This window comes from Poromitra crassiceps, assembly GCF_964638095.1.
Source record: "Poromitra crassiceps genome assembly, chromosome: 15".
NCBI classification, from domain to species: Eukaryota; Metazoa; Chordata; class Actinopteri; order Beryciformes; family Melamphaidae; genus Poromitra; species Poromitra crassiceps.
The window spans coordinates 44,300,455-44,317,041 of record NC_139634.1 but is presented as its reverse complement, the minus strand read 5'-3'; the positions used below and the strand labels follow the sequence as shown (position 1 = coordinate 44,317,041).

General features: G+C 41.5%; 1 long non-coding RNA gene across 1 annotated transcript; it reads left to right on the top strand.

Moving 5' to 3' along the window:
- The first annotated feature begins 8,189 nt into the window (after nucleotides 1-8,189).
- LOC310789679 lies at nucleotides 8,190-14,511 on the top strand. The gene is made up of 3 exons (XR_014553354.1): nucleotides 8,190-8,355; nucleotides 12,420-12,492; nucleotides 12,595-14,511. It is a non-coding gene; the product is annotated as an uncharacterized lncRNA (long non-coding RNA).
- The last annotated feature ends 2,076 nt before the right edge of the window (nucleotides 14,512-16,587 follow it).

The window sequence follows — 16,587 nt, the reverse complement described above, 5'->3', positions numbered from 1 at the left end:
ACCAGCAGTGGCTGTGAACTGGCACAGACTCACTTATGCGGAGCGCAGCGATTCAACGTCATATTTGAGTCTGCGGGGAGAGACTACCGCCCCTGCCCAGAGAGAAGGGGGAAGCAAGCAAGTAAGTACTTTTTACCCAAATTAATAATATCACTACTGCATTTTACTAATACAGCAACAATTTCACTTTGCTTTTGCTTCTTATGTCTGTCTTTCTATACCTTGTATCTCATGCCCCCCCCCCGAATAATGCGAGGGTCATGATCAAGAATTCCAATGCATTTTTATGTCAATGGAAAATAAACTTGAAATGTGTCTACATTTTACTTCCCTCTCTCCGTCACGTATGTCTTTCATTTAGAAAGCCTCTCTCCCTCTCTCTCTCTCTCTCTCTCTCTCTCTCTCTCTCTCTCTCTCTCTCTCTCTCTCTCTCCTCTCTCTCTCTCTCTCTCTCTCTCTCTCTCTCTCTCTCTCTCTCTGTCTCTCTCTCTCCCTCTCTCTCTCTCTCTCTCTCTCTCTGAGGCCTGCGGCGATGCTTCTCACCTGTCATCATCCTCCTGTTCACATCACTGGCGACAGAAAGCGTCTATTCTCAACTGCGTTATTTCATCTTGCCTCTATATCCCTCGTGCTTAAAGGATTAGATGCTTTTTTGTGACATATTTAGCTTCTCTGTCTCTCTCAAAAAGCTCTCTGGAGGAGCGGAGAAAGTTCACCGCTGTTTTCCAGTCAACACTTTACTGTTTCCTGTTCAGAAGCTTTGAAATTGTATGACAAAAGTGACAGGAAACCTCTCCTGAGATCCAGGAGAGAAAAGGAGTTTGTTACTCAGTTTGTTTCATTAATAAATACTCCAATACAAAGTGTGAAGACAGCCTAGAGAAATGCAGCAGATATTTTATGACTTACTGTATTGCTGTTTGGATTTACAGGCAGCATTGTATCAACCAATTAATCAATTGACTAATCAATCAATCAACTGATTGATAAAATAAACTCTTGATTTACAATCTAAAATTGTATGCTTCATAGCCTTGTCTAACAACAGTGTAATACAGAGGTTCTCAAATGTTTTTCAGCCAAGGACCTTACAAGATAGAAAATATACCGGGGACCCCCTCAATCTGATTTGTGATTTTGGGCTAAGCTTAATTGTTTCCATGGTAACGTACTTGACTTTTAAATTGATAGTTTTGTTAGATTAGATTGTAATCCATGAACCATTTTAGATTTAAAGCATAGAATAATTTCCTTGAACTACGAAGCTTTTGTCACACAAAAAAAGTTTTTATTTTTATTTCCCTGTAAACTTTTCACAGACCCACAGATCACGCATCCAGCACTTGAACAGGGCAGTCGCTTTTCTTTCTCGCTCTCCCTTATCTCCCTTCTTTCCCTCTGCCTGCAACAACACCCAGAGCAAACTTGCATTCGTCTACTCGAAATGACAAATATGGATTTATTGGATTTATGGTCTCTCAACGCAAATCAACTAAACTTTGAGGAATGCGGGGTCGGGGGAACACCCACCCTCTGCCCAGACGGATCTTTCGCCGTGGGATACGGGAAGACAACAGCGATTGACCCTAGGCTGTGACGTCATGAAAATTGAGACGGGCGGTCAGTGAATTTGAACTGTGAAAAATGGATTATATCTGGATATATCATAGAAATTCCACTGATCTGCAATAAGCGAATATGAACTAAGTTGGGAATCAGAGACTTGACACCTGCTGTTGACTTTCTGGTCTGTGTGACCCTGGTCTGTGTGACGTGAAAGGAATTCCAGGCAACCAAAACATTTTATCCTAATCTGGACTCTCTACTGCCAAGGACGCAGCTCTCCTGATAGTTCGTCTGCAACTGAGCTCCTCCCCCCCCAAACCCCCCGCCTTGTTCCCTGACAGCTCTTGCATCATCTACCCCCCCCACTCCCTCTTCCTCCGATACATTCATCCATCTGGCGCTGATGACAGCGAGCCACTTGCATTGTTTGAGGAGCTAGTGCAACGGTGGCGCTGCGCACGCGGCGACCCGGCTGAGGGCAGCAGATGGTCTTTTGGAATCTGTACATAATGCAACAAATGTTTATGTATTGTATAATATTGAAGTGTGCCTTATTACTTTTTCAAACTAGTAATAATGTATCTCAATTCTGAAGTGTGCCTTTATTACTATCAAATTAGTAATGATGTTGTAATTTCCACTACTGTCTGATGTGAACCAAAGTGCCCTTCTGGGACATGTATTAAACTGATTGACCAAAGTGCCACGGACCCCTGGGGGTCCCCGGACATGCACGCGTGTGCGTGCATGTGGGGGGGTTATCAAATAGCCTCCCCAGTCCCCACCCACCCCCAACACCCCTCCCCCTGCAAGAAGCAGTTCAAAACTCTCTCTCTCTTTCTCTCTCTCACACACACACACACACACACACACACACACACACGGGTCGGAAATTAGCAGGGGCTCGGGGCATTTTGCCCTTAAAAAATCCTAAATTGCACTTGGAATTTGGATGACGGGGGCGTTTTTTGCCCCCGTAAAATAAACATGAAATGTCCAAACTATCAGGTCAATGCTTAACTAAACATTGAGCAACATGCTGCTGTGTCACAACAAGATGAGTAACATGTGAACAGTAGCCTATGTGAGTGAGACCGAGCAGCGCTGGACTCTAGGGGTGTCACGATATTTCGTCGCACGATATATCGCAATATCGAAACGTCACGATCTGCGTATCGTCAGAAAATAATGATATCGTAAAAAAAAAAAAATGGCTCCTGAATAATAATAGAACAAATTTAGCAGAATCAACACGCATGAGTGAGGGGGTAGACTACTACTGGCATGGCAAAACAGCTCAAGGGCAGTGGCGGACTGCATAATCGGGCACATCGGGCAAATGCCCGGTGGCCTGGCCTGGCCTGGCCTGCAAAAAAAAAAAAAAAAAAAATTGCAGGCCAGGCCAGGCCACTCACTGAACAGCAGGCCAGGCGCCGCCTACTGGTTTACTAGTGGTTTTATTACTTTATTCAGGTTTAAAGTGGGTGCATCTCATTGTAAAATTGGACTTGGCCCAAATTGGGCTTCAAACGGCCCAAATCTGGCTTCAAACGGCCCAAATTGGGCTTCAAACGGCCCAAATTGAGCTTCAAACGGCCCAAATTTTTCACCGCCGCCCTTCGGACGCCGGCACGCGCGTCGGCCCATATCGGCCTCGCCTGCTTGGTATCTAATGCCCGGCCTGAATTATGATCCCAGTCCGCCCCTGCTCAAGGGGTACATAAGATTACATAAGTTTAGGGACCATTGAGCATGAGTTATTTAAGAAATAGATTGTATACTTTATTTTTCTTTCACCATGCAACAAACATTTAGTTTGTGACAGTGTGACACATTCTATTGCAAGAGAAGCATTATCTTCCATGTTGTTTTATAGTTATTATAATAACAATTTTCCCAGGGCTCCCTTGAAAAGAGGTTTCGATTTCAACGGGACTCACATGGTTAAATAAATGATAAATAAATACATAAAAATGACTCACTTTTGTTAAAAAGAATATTGTTAAAATATCGTATCGTATCGTTATCGTTATCGTGAACCCAATATCATGTATTGATACACGGGCAAGATTAAACACTAAACAACACTGTGTGTCTGTGAAAGGGGTAGGCTTGTGGAATTCCTGTGAGGGGGACTTGACGATGTGTGGTTCGATTAGTGCATTCAAAAGATTGTTTAAAAACAAGACGATAAGTAGGTAGAGAGCTAGACTAATCATGTTATTGTCATTATTTGTGGATTATGAAGCAGACTAATCATGTATTATTGTCATTATTATGGATCATGAAGCAAGAAAAAAAGATAGAAAAAAAAAAAAAAAAAAAAAAAAAAAAAATCATGTACAACTATTAAATATGCATTATAAAGTATGAGCAGGAAGCATGTTCTTTTTTTGTTTTTCTCCTTTTTTGTTTTATTTTCTTATAAAGATTCACACTTGTTTTTCTTTCTTTGTCATGTGCTGTATGTGAATAGGGTGGGCAAAATAAGCTTTTAGCTTCAGCCCATACCTTTTTTTGGTCAAGATCTATGTAAAATGTGTTATGTCTATTGTTTTGATTATATGAAATAGAGGGTATTGTACATAGTGTTTGGATGACCAAAAAAAAATAATCTGCAAATCAAAAAAAAAAAAAAAAAAAAAAAAAGTATCGTATCGTATCATGAAATTAGTGTATCGTGACACCCCTACTGGACTCTCATATGAGCATGTGAATAGTAGCCTATGTGAGTGAGACCGAGCAGCGCTGGACTCTCATATGAGCAGCATGTGAAGAGTAGCCTACGTGAGACCGAGCAGCGCTGGACTCTCATATCAACTGCACTTATTTTAAGATCAACAAAGATAAGTGCAATGTACTTTAATGTCAACACCACAGACTCAAAACAACCTGAGCCTTCAGAGAGAGTCAGACAGACTGAGAGGGGAGTGGACAGAGAGAGACAGAGAGAGACAGACAGAGAGAGAGAGAGAGAGAGAGACAGACAGAGAGGGGAGTGGACAGAGAGAGAGAGAGAGAGACGGAGACAGACTGAGAGGGGAGTGGACAGAGGGAGAGAGAGAGAGACAGACAGAGAGACAGACAGAGAGAGAGGGGAGTGGACAGACCCCGCTTGCAAGTAACGTTAAAGGTGAGCCCATAATACCATCAAAACACACCGTGCTCACCACAATCAGTCCAGCAGCACAACAGGCCACAATATCTTAAAGTCGAGCTGAACCCAAAAATGTGTTTTCTTTTCTTTTAGTTCAAATACCTGGGTATTCAGTGCACCTATTTAATAATGTATGCCCCCAAAAAAATCACAAAAATCTAATTTCTTTAGATTTTCACACTTTTTCACATCAAAAGTTCATTTTTCAAGATTTCATTCATAACTAATCTACAGTTTGTTGACGTCAAATTTCTACCTCATTTCAATGTTTTGCCTTGGGCCCTGCACCTAAGTTGAGTGTGCTCGCTATTGTTGAGTTTGGACGTTACTGTGTCGGTATCAAACACGAAAAAATGGTATGGAGCCATCCCTTGTTTGAAAATGTTATTTAATAATTAAATATTTATTTAATAATAAAATATGCTTGGAACTCATGTATTTCCTAACATTTGATCATTGCCCTGAAAATTATACAAAATGCCCCAAAACATATTTCACAGGGGCAAAGAAAGAAGTCTTTGTTTAAAAAAAAGTAAATTTCGTATACCTGACACCCACCCACACACACACACACACGCACGCACGCACGCATACGCACACGCACCCGCGCACACACACACACGCAAACGCACACGCAAACAAACACACACACACGTCAGTCCACTCCCCACACAGTACACAGTGTGTTTGACTTTGCTGCAGTTACTTATTTATCAGTTACTTATGAACGTTTGAGGAGAACTTCCAGACACAACGAGGGATTTCACATCTTCTGACTTTTTGGATGAGAGAAATGAGCCGACTGAAGGAGGAGAATCCTGATTTGTGAAAGGTAAGAGAAGTAAAAACTAGGCTCTCTGGTTTGGATCATTGACTGAGGTGTTTAAGCTGATTCTCATCTAAAAGGCTAAGAAGTAACATTTGAAGTTGGACTGTTTGGAAAACCTGCATGTCACTGTGCTGCATTCTACACTGCTGAAGGATTGTATAGACCCCTTATACAGCTTGTCAACATTGAGCTGCGCGCGCATCGTGTAGGCAAAAAGCCGTCAGTCCAGCATTGACAGACAGTGGGAACTGTGTGAAAGCCCCGCTGTCAGGACTGCTCTGTGCCCATCTGCAACACACAGTTAGATTTTAGTTTTAAAATGCAGTTCTCGGCTTACTACCACAGCTTATCGCCTAGTGATAAGCAATGTTATGCATCGAAATTAACGTTGTTTAATGGGATATGTCTTACAGACCCATACGCACTGGCGCTGTCAATTGGCCAAGCCTATGGCCAGCAATACATATCGTGCATTCCTTTATAACTGGGGATAGCGTAGATAATTATTCTGTAACTTGCAAAGATATATTGTTATGTTGATAATGCACAGAAGTTTCACAACTCAATAATGACATTATGTAACGTTACTTGGTCCGTTAACTAACCGAGCGATGTTGAGCAGCCTACAGTTTCAGGCAGCTTACCTGATTATGAAGAGCACTACAAAGTCGGGCATTTTTAATGATGTCCTCGTTCAGTTCAACTCAATAATGACATTATTTAACGTTACTTGGTTGTTAAACCGAGCGATGTGGCTGCAGCCTACTACAGTTTACCTGATATGAAATGAGCGAGCACTGCAAAGTCGGGCATTTTTAACGATTTCCTCTTTCGGCTTGCAACCAAAGACACTTACGGTTAGCATTAAAAGCAGTATGAGTTGACGGGATTCGGTAAAACTTTAGTCCTTGCTTTGTAGATAGTGTAACAGACTGTTCAGTGTTGTGTTGTGTTCTATTGCGTGTGTGTGAGGCTGTGTATGTTCCCTCGAGTTGCGTAGAACAGGATATGTGGGGAGAATTAGGTGAATTATAACGTTACAGCCTGGCTCTATCGTTTATTATTTTATTAACCAAGTGTGAATAGGCGGACCCGAATACTCTCCTACAATAGCTTTCCGATTCTGGCATCCCACTGTACAACACGAAGACATATCTAGCTCGAATAGTTTTCGGGCGACTGGAAAACTACTTGACAGGGCTGCGCGGAGTCTGTCTTTCTGCCTCCGTCTTGCGCATCTGACGCTACTTGTTGTCATTGTGACGTAGGCGTATAAGGGGTCTATGAGACTTCTAAATGTCACTTTGCTGTAATTGTGCATTCAAATGCTCTCATCAGATATATCAGAAAGAGACATTTCCTGCTGTAACGTACAACTTGTGGTGTAGTGGTGTAGTGCAGGTATACGATACAGAGTAGCCCCTTATCTTTCAGTCTGCATTGAGTAATGATGTGTAACTTTATTTAGCACCTTTCAAGAGCAGACGTCACAAAGTGCTTTAGAGAGGAAAAGCATAAAACATAATACAAACAAAACTCAATAAAAACAGATGTAAAATAAAACTATTAGACAAGGGCATGTCCAGTGGTGTATCCCTTCCAGAAAAAAACACAAGGTTAATTTTCACATGTGAAAACATGTGTAACACATGTGAAACCCATGGGAAGCGTGTGGTTTTGGAACATTTTCACATGTGGAAAACATGTTTTGTTGTATCAGTTGTATCTGTTGTATCAGTATCTTATCACATGTGATAACATGTTTTGTTGTATCAGTTGTATCTGTTGTATCAGTATCTTATCACATGTGATAACATGTTTTGCCACATGTTGTAATAGCAACATGTTTTCCACATGTGGAGCACATGTGGAAAACCACATTTACATGGGTTTCACTTGTAATCACAAAGGTTCCACATGTAATCACATGGGAATTTACATGGGTTTCACACACATTTCACATGTGAAAATGTTCCAAAACCACACGCTTCCCATGGGCAAAGCACATGTTTCACATGTGTTCCACATGTTTTCACATGTGATCATGTGAAATTGCACGTGATAAAAGAAATCCCATGTGATCCCATGTGATTTTGCACATGTGAATTTCATGTGGTTTTTCTGTAAGGGTATACCCACTTATCTTTCAGTCTGCATTGAGTATAATGTAATGATGTGTTTTAGTGGATGATCTCTGCTCAATCAAGAATGGATCAGATGACACAGTTGATTCTCAGACATTATTTAATGGAGCTCGGTTCATTCCATGAACACACAGAATGTAGGACAGAGAATGACAGAGAAAGGAATGAGCCTCTGTTAACATGTGTTTCACATCATGAGGGGCTCATCACTGTCTGCCTGCTTGCAACCTGAGACCTTCATAACAAACTGACCTCACTCTAAAGTGAGTGATGGGGGCGCGCGCGCACACACACACACACACATACAGTACTAGCCAAAAGGGGGAGTGGCAATGGCTGAGACCCACCATTGTACTTTGCAACACTGATGTTGCAATACTGATGTTGCAACACACACACACACACACACACACACACACACACACACACACACATGCGCACACACACACATACACACACACACACGCACACACAAACACACAGAGTCCACTCCCCACACAGGACGCAGTGTTTGACTTTTCTCTGAGCACTCTGAGCTACTTATGAACTTATGAACGTTTGAGGAGAACTTCCAGACACGACGAGGGATTTCACATCTTCTGACGTTTTGGACGAGAGAAATGAGACGACTGAAGGAGGAGAATCCTGATTTGTGAAAGGTAAGAGAAGTAAAAACTAGGCTCTCTGGTTTGGATCATTGACTGAGGTGTTGAAGCTGATTCTCATCTAAAAGGCTAAGAAGTTGGACTGTTTGGAAAACCTGCATGTCACTTTGCTGCATTCTACACTGCTGAAGGATTGTATGAGATTTCTAAATGTCACTTTGCTGTAATTGTGCATTCAAATGCTCTCATCAGATCTATCAGAAAGAGACATTTCCTGCTCTAACGTACAACTTGTGGTGTAGTGGTGTAGTGCAGGTATACGATACAGAGTAGCCACTTATCTTTCAGTCTGCATTGAGTAATGATGTGTAACTTTATTTAGCACCTTTCAAGAGCAGACGTCACAAAGTGCTTTAGAGAGGAAAAGCATAAAACATAATACAAACAAAACTCAATAAAAACAGATGTAAAATAAAACTATTAGACAAGGGCATGTCCAGTGGTGTATCCCTTCCAGAAAAAAACACAAGGTTAATTTTCACATGTGAAAACATGTGTAACACATGTGAAACCCATGGGAAGCGTGTGGTTTTGGAACATTTTCACATGTGGAAAACATGTTTTGTTGTATCAGTTGTGTTGTATCAGTATCTTATCACATGTGATAACATGTTTTGTTGTATCAGTTGTATCTGTTGTATCAGTATCTTATCACATGTGATAACATGTTTTGCCACATGTTGTAATAGCAACATGTTTTCCACATGTGGAGCACATGTGGAAAACAACATTTACATGGGTTTCACTTGTAATCACAAAGGTACCAGATGTAATCACATGGGAATTTACATGGGTTTCACACACATTTCACATGTGAAAATGTTCCAAAACCACACGCTTCCCATGGGCAAAGCACATGTTTCACATGTGTTCCACATGTTTTCACATGTGATCACGTGAAATTGCACGTGATAAAAGAAATCCCATGTGATCCCATGTGATTTTGCACATGTGAATTTCATGTGGTTTTTCTGTAAGGGTATACCCACTTATCTTTCAGTCTGCATTGAGTATAATGTAATGATGCATTTTAGTGGATGATCTCTGCTCAATCAAGAATGGATCAGATGACACAGTTGATTCTCAGACATTATTTAATGGAGCTCGGTTCATTCCATGAACACACAGAATGTAGGACAGAGAATGACAGAGAAAGGAATGAGCCTCTGTTAACATGTGTTTCACATCATGAGGGGCCCATCTCTGTCTGCCTGCTTGCAACCTGAGACCTTCATAACAAACTGACCTCACTCGAAAGTGAGTGATGGGGGCGCGCACACACACACACACACACACACACACACACACACACACACACACACACACACACACACACACACACACACACACACACTAGCCAAAAATGGGGAGTGGCAATGGCTGTGACCCACCATTGTACTTTGTACGAAAAAGTTGAATGGCCATCTCTGTATGTACGCCATTGAGATATAATATGAATGGAGGGAGTGTCCCTATCTCCTCCCTGTATGTTCTTTTGAAGCCAAAATCCTGCCAGATCACTGAACCAGAGTCTGCGCAGTAGCGCCTTTGATTGAGAACCTGTGAGAGCTCCACGTCCCTCTGAACTTTCTTATGTAGAGCTGCTGTTTCTAGAATGCGCACAGTGCGTTGTGTATTTATATACAGTATAGCTCTGTAAATATTACACTTTAAGTTGTAATATTTTTTGTCTCGCCAAAAGTAACCAGGAAGATTCCCACTATGAGATCAGTTTATCAAAATGACGCCTGTACGAAAATCTGATTTTGGTTGTCGGAGATTTTAGACCTCGGCAGCTGACTGCTGCCGAGTGCTCTCAGCGCTCTCAGCCCGGGCCGGAAGTGGAGGCAGGCCACTCACTCACCTTCAGCCTCACTGGGGGGATTGCTGTGTTGACTAAGCTAGCCTAATGTTTCCGTGGCATTTTGATTAATTTTATGATTACATTTCTTTTGGCGCAAATGTTGGTTTAACATATCTAACCGTGAGGCTACGTTGTTGTACCGCCCCGGTACAGTGTGTGGGCAGCCCAACCTAACGTTAGCCCATAGCCTTGTACCAAGACGCTGATTACATTACACTGCAATGTAATGCAGTGTAATGTAATCAGCGTCTTGGTACAAGGCTAGTTAGCCCAGTGAGTGCGTGAGCCAGGCTGCCTGGTCTATTGCCTGGTATATCGTTACTAAGAGAGGAGCTTGTGAAGAACGAACATCCCCACAGTCAAAGCATTTCCCCCAGATATGCATATAAAAAAGTTTGTTGCTTTAATAGCCTACAAAAAATACAACGTCTGTTTGTATGTCATGCTAACCCGTTAGCGATGAGCTAATGGTGGTTGTGTACTACTAGGCCTCATCTCATCTTATACCCGGGACGGGAGTTAACGTTATAAAACACATTTCCTGTCAGTTGGACAACCTGGTCAGTTCTGAAAATATGTGTCTATTATTGTGTTATTCCAGCTATCGTTGTCGGTTGTTAAGTTATAGTAATATGAAAAACAGTCGACTAGCGCAAGCAGCTAATGCTAGCCTGCATGTTAAAACCATTGTGTAGCGTACTTATAACGTAGCTGGAGTAACTCATAAAACACATATTTTCTGAACTTACTTCAGTCCCCAACCAACGTTAATTCCTCGCGCACAAAACATTTGTTTTCATTCCTCAAAACAATGTTCTTTTTATTGGGGTCCATTGATGTCTGGTAGCCAACACAGCCAACATGAGCCACCCGACTTCCCGGGAGCGTTAGATAACATGAAGCCGTGTGTGTTGTCTATGACGATAGATCTATGATGTGCAGAGCCTGTCCAGCCAATGACGGCTTGAGACTGGCTGCCACAGCTGTCAATCATCCATTTTTATCCCTTTTTATATGTCAAATAACTACTTAAAAACAAACTGATCAGAAAAATGACCACTTGCACAGGCATTAGCATGATAATGACTATCTAAAATGATACAAACCACCTTTGGAAAAAAATTATCTGACGTATACTGTGATTATTTCGGTTGTGATTTTCCCATCCACTAACATGGGGAGGCGGGCCTTGTGACCTAATACTGGATTCAGCCATCAGGGCGGCGATCTAACATGCAGCGGCTTCACTAAACGGGAGGTGAAATGGCGTCCATCTTATATAGGTCGATGATGTATGCAGGCGTACACACTGGCTGAGTTTTATTTATAAAACTCTCCTTGGGCTTGTCCCGTCTTATTGACGGACATATCTGTCCAGAAGCCACAGCCACTATGGCCTACGTTCACAGGATTATTTCCAGTTGACTGCTCCGCATCCTCGCACCAAGTGGGGAGAAAGAGCTTTTAAATACGCTGCCCCCTTAGCTTGGAATACCCTTCAGAAGGATTTAAAATTGCCAGAATTGGTCTCCCTTGCTGAGTTTGGCGGGACATGGAACGTGAGACCATTGGTCAATGTCTTTGCAACTAGATTTGTAGAATCACATTTTATATTATTGTATTGCTGTATTGTTGTATGTATGTTTCTATGTACTGTTGACATGTTCTGCTGCCTTCTTGGCCAGGTCACCTTTGTGAAAGAGATCATTGATCTCAATGGGTTTTTAACCTGTTTTTTTCCCCCATATTTTATTTTAGATTTTTCATAAATAAAGGATAAAAATAAAAGAAAAAAAAGCTTAACTTCCCCACACGTTCCATCACATAACACAACAAAACTTTGTGGAAAGTTCATGATGAGCCAAGGAAGAACTGATTAACTTTCCTCACCCACTGACCAGAATGGGGCGTGGTGAAGGGCGTGGTCATAGGCACCTAACTTCCAAACGGAATCAAGTAACTCCACAAAACTTTGTAGAAAAGTTGGCAGAGGTTTGCACTCTACCAAGTCCAGAGTCTTCTAGTTTTTTTATGAATTATATGAGACTGTCTGTTGGACAGCGTCCATTCACATTAATGAAACCTTAATATTTCTTCAGTAGGTTTTAGTCTTCAGAGAACTGCTATTATTGTTGTTGTTGTTATTGTGGGTGTTCACCCTGTCTTACCGTCTGTCTCTGTTTGATGATGTCAGAGTTGTTTGGCGGGAAGAGAGACACCTGGCAGAGGAGGAGAGGAACATTGTCAAGATGAATCCTTCAGAAGTGGTGAGAAAAAAAAACACTGTTGCATCACTGATGTTGCAACACACACACACACACACACACAGTATCTCTGTCCTGATTCTTTCTTTATATCTTTCTTTATAGAAACAGAGGGACACCAGTGGACCCAGACGTAACCGTTGTGATCAGTGTGACAAAACATTCACAAGACTTCAGAACTTAAAGCGTCATCAGAGAGTTCACTCGGGAGAGAAGCCTTACTCCTGTCAGGAGTGTGGGAGCAGCTTCAGTCAGTTAGGTCACCTAAAAAAACACCAACACATTCACACTGGAGCTAAACCCTACAGCTGTGACCAATGTGGGAGCAGGTTCAGTGAGTTAGGTAGCCTAAAAACACACCAACGCATTCACACTGGAGTTAAACCCTACAGCTGTGACCAATGTGGGAGCAGGTTCAGTGAGTTAGGTAACCTAAAAACACACCAACGCATTCACACTGGAGCTAAACCCTACAGCTGTGACCAATGTGTGAGCAGGTTCAGTCGGTTAGAGAGCCTAAAAAAACACCAACGCATTCACACTGGAGTTAAACCCTACAGCTGTGACCAATGTGGGAGCAGGTTCAGTCGGTTAGAGAGCCTAAAAACACACCAACGCATTCACACTGGAGTTAAACCCTACAGCTGTGACCAATGTGGGAGCAGGTTCAGTCAGTTAGGTAGCCTAGAAAGACACAAACATATTCACACTGGAGTTAAACCCTACAGCTGTGACCAATGTGGGAACAGGTTCAGTCGGTTAGAGAGCCTAAAAAAACACCAACACATTCACACTGGAGCTAAACCCTACAGCTGTGACCAATGTGGGAGCAGCTTCAGTGAGTTAGGTAACCTAAAAACACACCAACGCATTCACACTGGAGTTAAACCCTACAGCTGTGACCAATGTGGGAGCAGGTTCAGTCAGTTAGGTAACCTAAAAACACACCAACATATTCACACTGGAGCTAAACCCTACAGCTGTGACCAATGTGGGAGCAGCTTCAGTGAGTTAGGTAACCTAAAAACACACCAACGCATTCACACTGGAGTTAAACCCTACAGCTGTGACCAATGTGGGAGCAGGTTCAGTCTGTTAGCTCAACTAAAAACACACCAACACATTCACACTGGAGTTAAACCCTACAGCTGTGATCAATGTGGGAGCAGCTTCAGTCAGTTAGGTCACCTAAAAAGACACCAACGCATTCACAATGGATTTAAACCCTACAGCTGTGACCAATGTGGGAGCAGGTTCAGTAGGTTAGCTGGCCTAAAAACACACAAACGCATTCACACTGGAGCTAAACCCTTCTACTCTGTACGCTGTAAGAAAATGTGCAGACACTCAAATACTGTGAAGAAACACCGCTGCATCTAACACTGCTGAAGAGCGCCTCCACTGTCTGCAGCGGGAACCAGCTTCTCTCTGTACAAGAGGACTGAACGATACTGACAAAAAAAGAAAAAAAATCTAATTGTGATTATTATTGTGACTTTTTTTTTCTTGAAATAAATCTTTGTTTTCAGTGTGCAGGATTTATTGAGTTAAATGTTTTAATATTTTGTTCCCGTTTGGATTAAACTCTCTCAAGAAATGTATTCCTGCCTCTGATTTGGAAATTGCAGTTCATGTTGCAATTTCATTTTATTTTCTAATAATTGTTCTGTTCATCTCTACCGTCCAAACAAACATGTAAGCAAATAAAAGTTCAGTGACAGCAAAGTCTGAATTATGCAGAATGATGTTGATTTCTCAGCCATAAATCTTGACATTGGATTGTTAGAATGTAAACAACAATGTAAAAATGCATTGCAAAGGTGATAATATAGTTTGGATGGAGAGCTTGTGAAACTGTGATGGTCAAGTGTCTCTTTGTGATTAAACACATGTTACTGTACATGAGTTATCAAAAGGAGATCACATAGAATAGCCTAAATGTGTGTGATTTTGTTAAAGAGATATTTCAGAGATGCTGTAGTGCTGTAGTGAATTTGACTGTTTTTTCCCACTAGAGTCAGAAACAAATAAATGCCTTCAGACAAACAGACATCTTTATAGTCTGAAGCGTCTCAATTGTTGAGATCAAATAATTGTGTGTGTGTGTGGGGGGGGGGGGGCTTTGTTTGAGGGGTGGGGGTGGGGGGCTCAGACTTTGAAAACCCCTGCCATGGACGGAGTGTGAAATCTACAATAGAGATCAGTGTGATCAACCAAATTATGGTGTTTTATTTTGAGATATTCATTACATGATAAATCCTTTATTATATTTATTGTAAGTAAGTAAATATTCATATAGCACATTTCAAGAGCAGATGTCACAAAGTGCTTTACAGAGGAAAAAGCATAAAACACAAACAAAACAATAACAACAGATGTAAAATACAACTATTACACAAAGGCAAGTCCAGTATAGTGCAGGGTATACACACGTACAGTAGGAGTATACCCACTTATCTTTCAGTCTGCATTGAGTATAATGTAATGATGTGTTTTAGTGGATGATCTCTGCTCAATCAAGAATGGATCAGATGACACAGTTGATTCTCAGACATTATTTAATGGAGCTCGGTTCATTCCATGAACACACAGAATGTAGGACAGAGAATGACAGAGAAAGGGAGGGACCTGAGACCGTCATAACAAACTTACTTCACTCTCTAAGGTGAGTTTAGTTGGGGGCCAGACAGCATGGTAGGAATAGGAATATTAAGATTAGTTGTAAAATAAGATCAATTTAATCATGAACAACGGAGTATACCCACTTCTAAATCTAGTGTTGGAGATCTCAAGACCACATTTTGATGGTCTCGTCTCGGACTCGCCCTCCCTCGGTCTTGGTCTTGACTCGGTCTCGGACAAGCCGGACCCAGGATTTTATTTCAAGACCAGTCAAGACCACACTAACCCAAAAACCAAATGTGTGCAGGATCATGCTTGTGCGTACTAACCCCTCAAAGGCCCATTCTGATCCAACCTGTTTTCCATTGTGTGAAATTATTTTCTATTGCAGACCAACAGGTTTACATTTCAAATAAATGTTTGTTTCAACATAATCACTATCCACCTTATTTCTACATTAGCTGCCATGATGCCTGGTGGGTGCTTCTTCCGCTTCCGGTTTAATAGACTGTTTTAACTTTTACTGTTTTAACTTGACAAAAAAAACGTCTATGAGGATTTTACAGCAGAGCCATTCTGCTCTACAGCCGTGTCGTTTGGGTGCTGGGATAACGTAATGCATTGTGGGTTACATGGCAGTACAACGCCACTGAATGACCAAATTGATTGAACTTTTAACCATTTTCAGTAACACTGTTTCCATACGGACCCCCAGCGTTGGTTAGTTGTTTATAACGTGACTATATTTATAACTTTTATAACGTACTCCAGTTTCCGGTTTATAATTCGGGTCTGCAGCCGAGTATAACAAAGGAAATGGCAAGCTGCAACAATAAGTCACGTTAAACCGGACCTTGTACCCACAATTATTTTTTACAGTGGGGCATTCAAAAATAAGGTGGATAGGCTAATGCGTAGGTTAATTAACAGATAGACTATGTAGAATGGTTGATATGTAACATTTTGGTTCACAAATGTTTACAGAAACGTGTGTGGTGTAACAATATGTATATTCCTACCAGAGATGCTGACAAGTCATTTTTTTTGCTAATCGAATTGGTTACAAGTCCAAGTCAGGTTTCAAGTCTCTTACGGACGAGCGTTCTGTATTGGATCACTAGATCCTTTATCTATTAGCATACAGTATCAGCATTGATTAGTTGACACTTGACATTATTATTAGTAGACCTTTCCTTTATGTTAATACACACACAAATAAAGATTGTTCACAACTCTCAAATCTCCAAGTCCAAGTCTCAAGTCTTTGAGGACAAGTCTCAAGTCACTGTGTGTGCGACTCAAGTCCAAGTCTCAAGTCCACGTCCCCAGCCTTTAGGTACTAGGTAATAGGCATTGCGACTCAAATGAATCTTTCACTGCTGAACAGTACAAGTCTTCTACAAGCATATCATGGTCAACTAAAACGGAGAGGAAAAAGATGAAAGGTGTTAAAAAATAAACATTGTTGTCAATTGA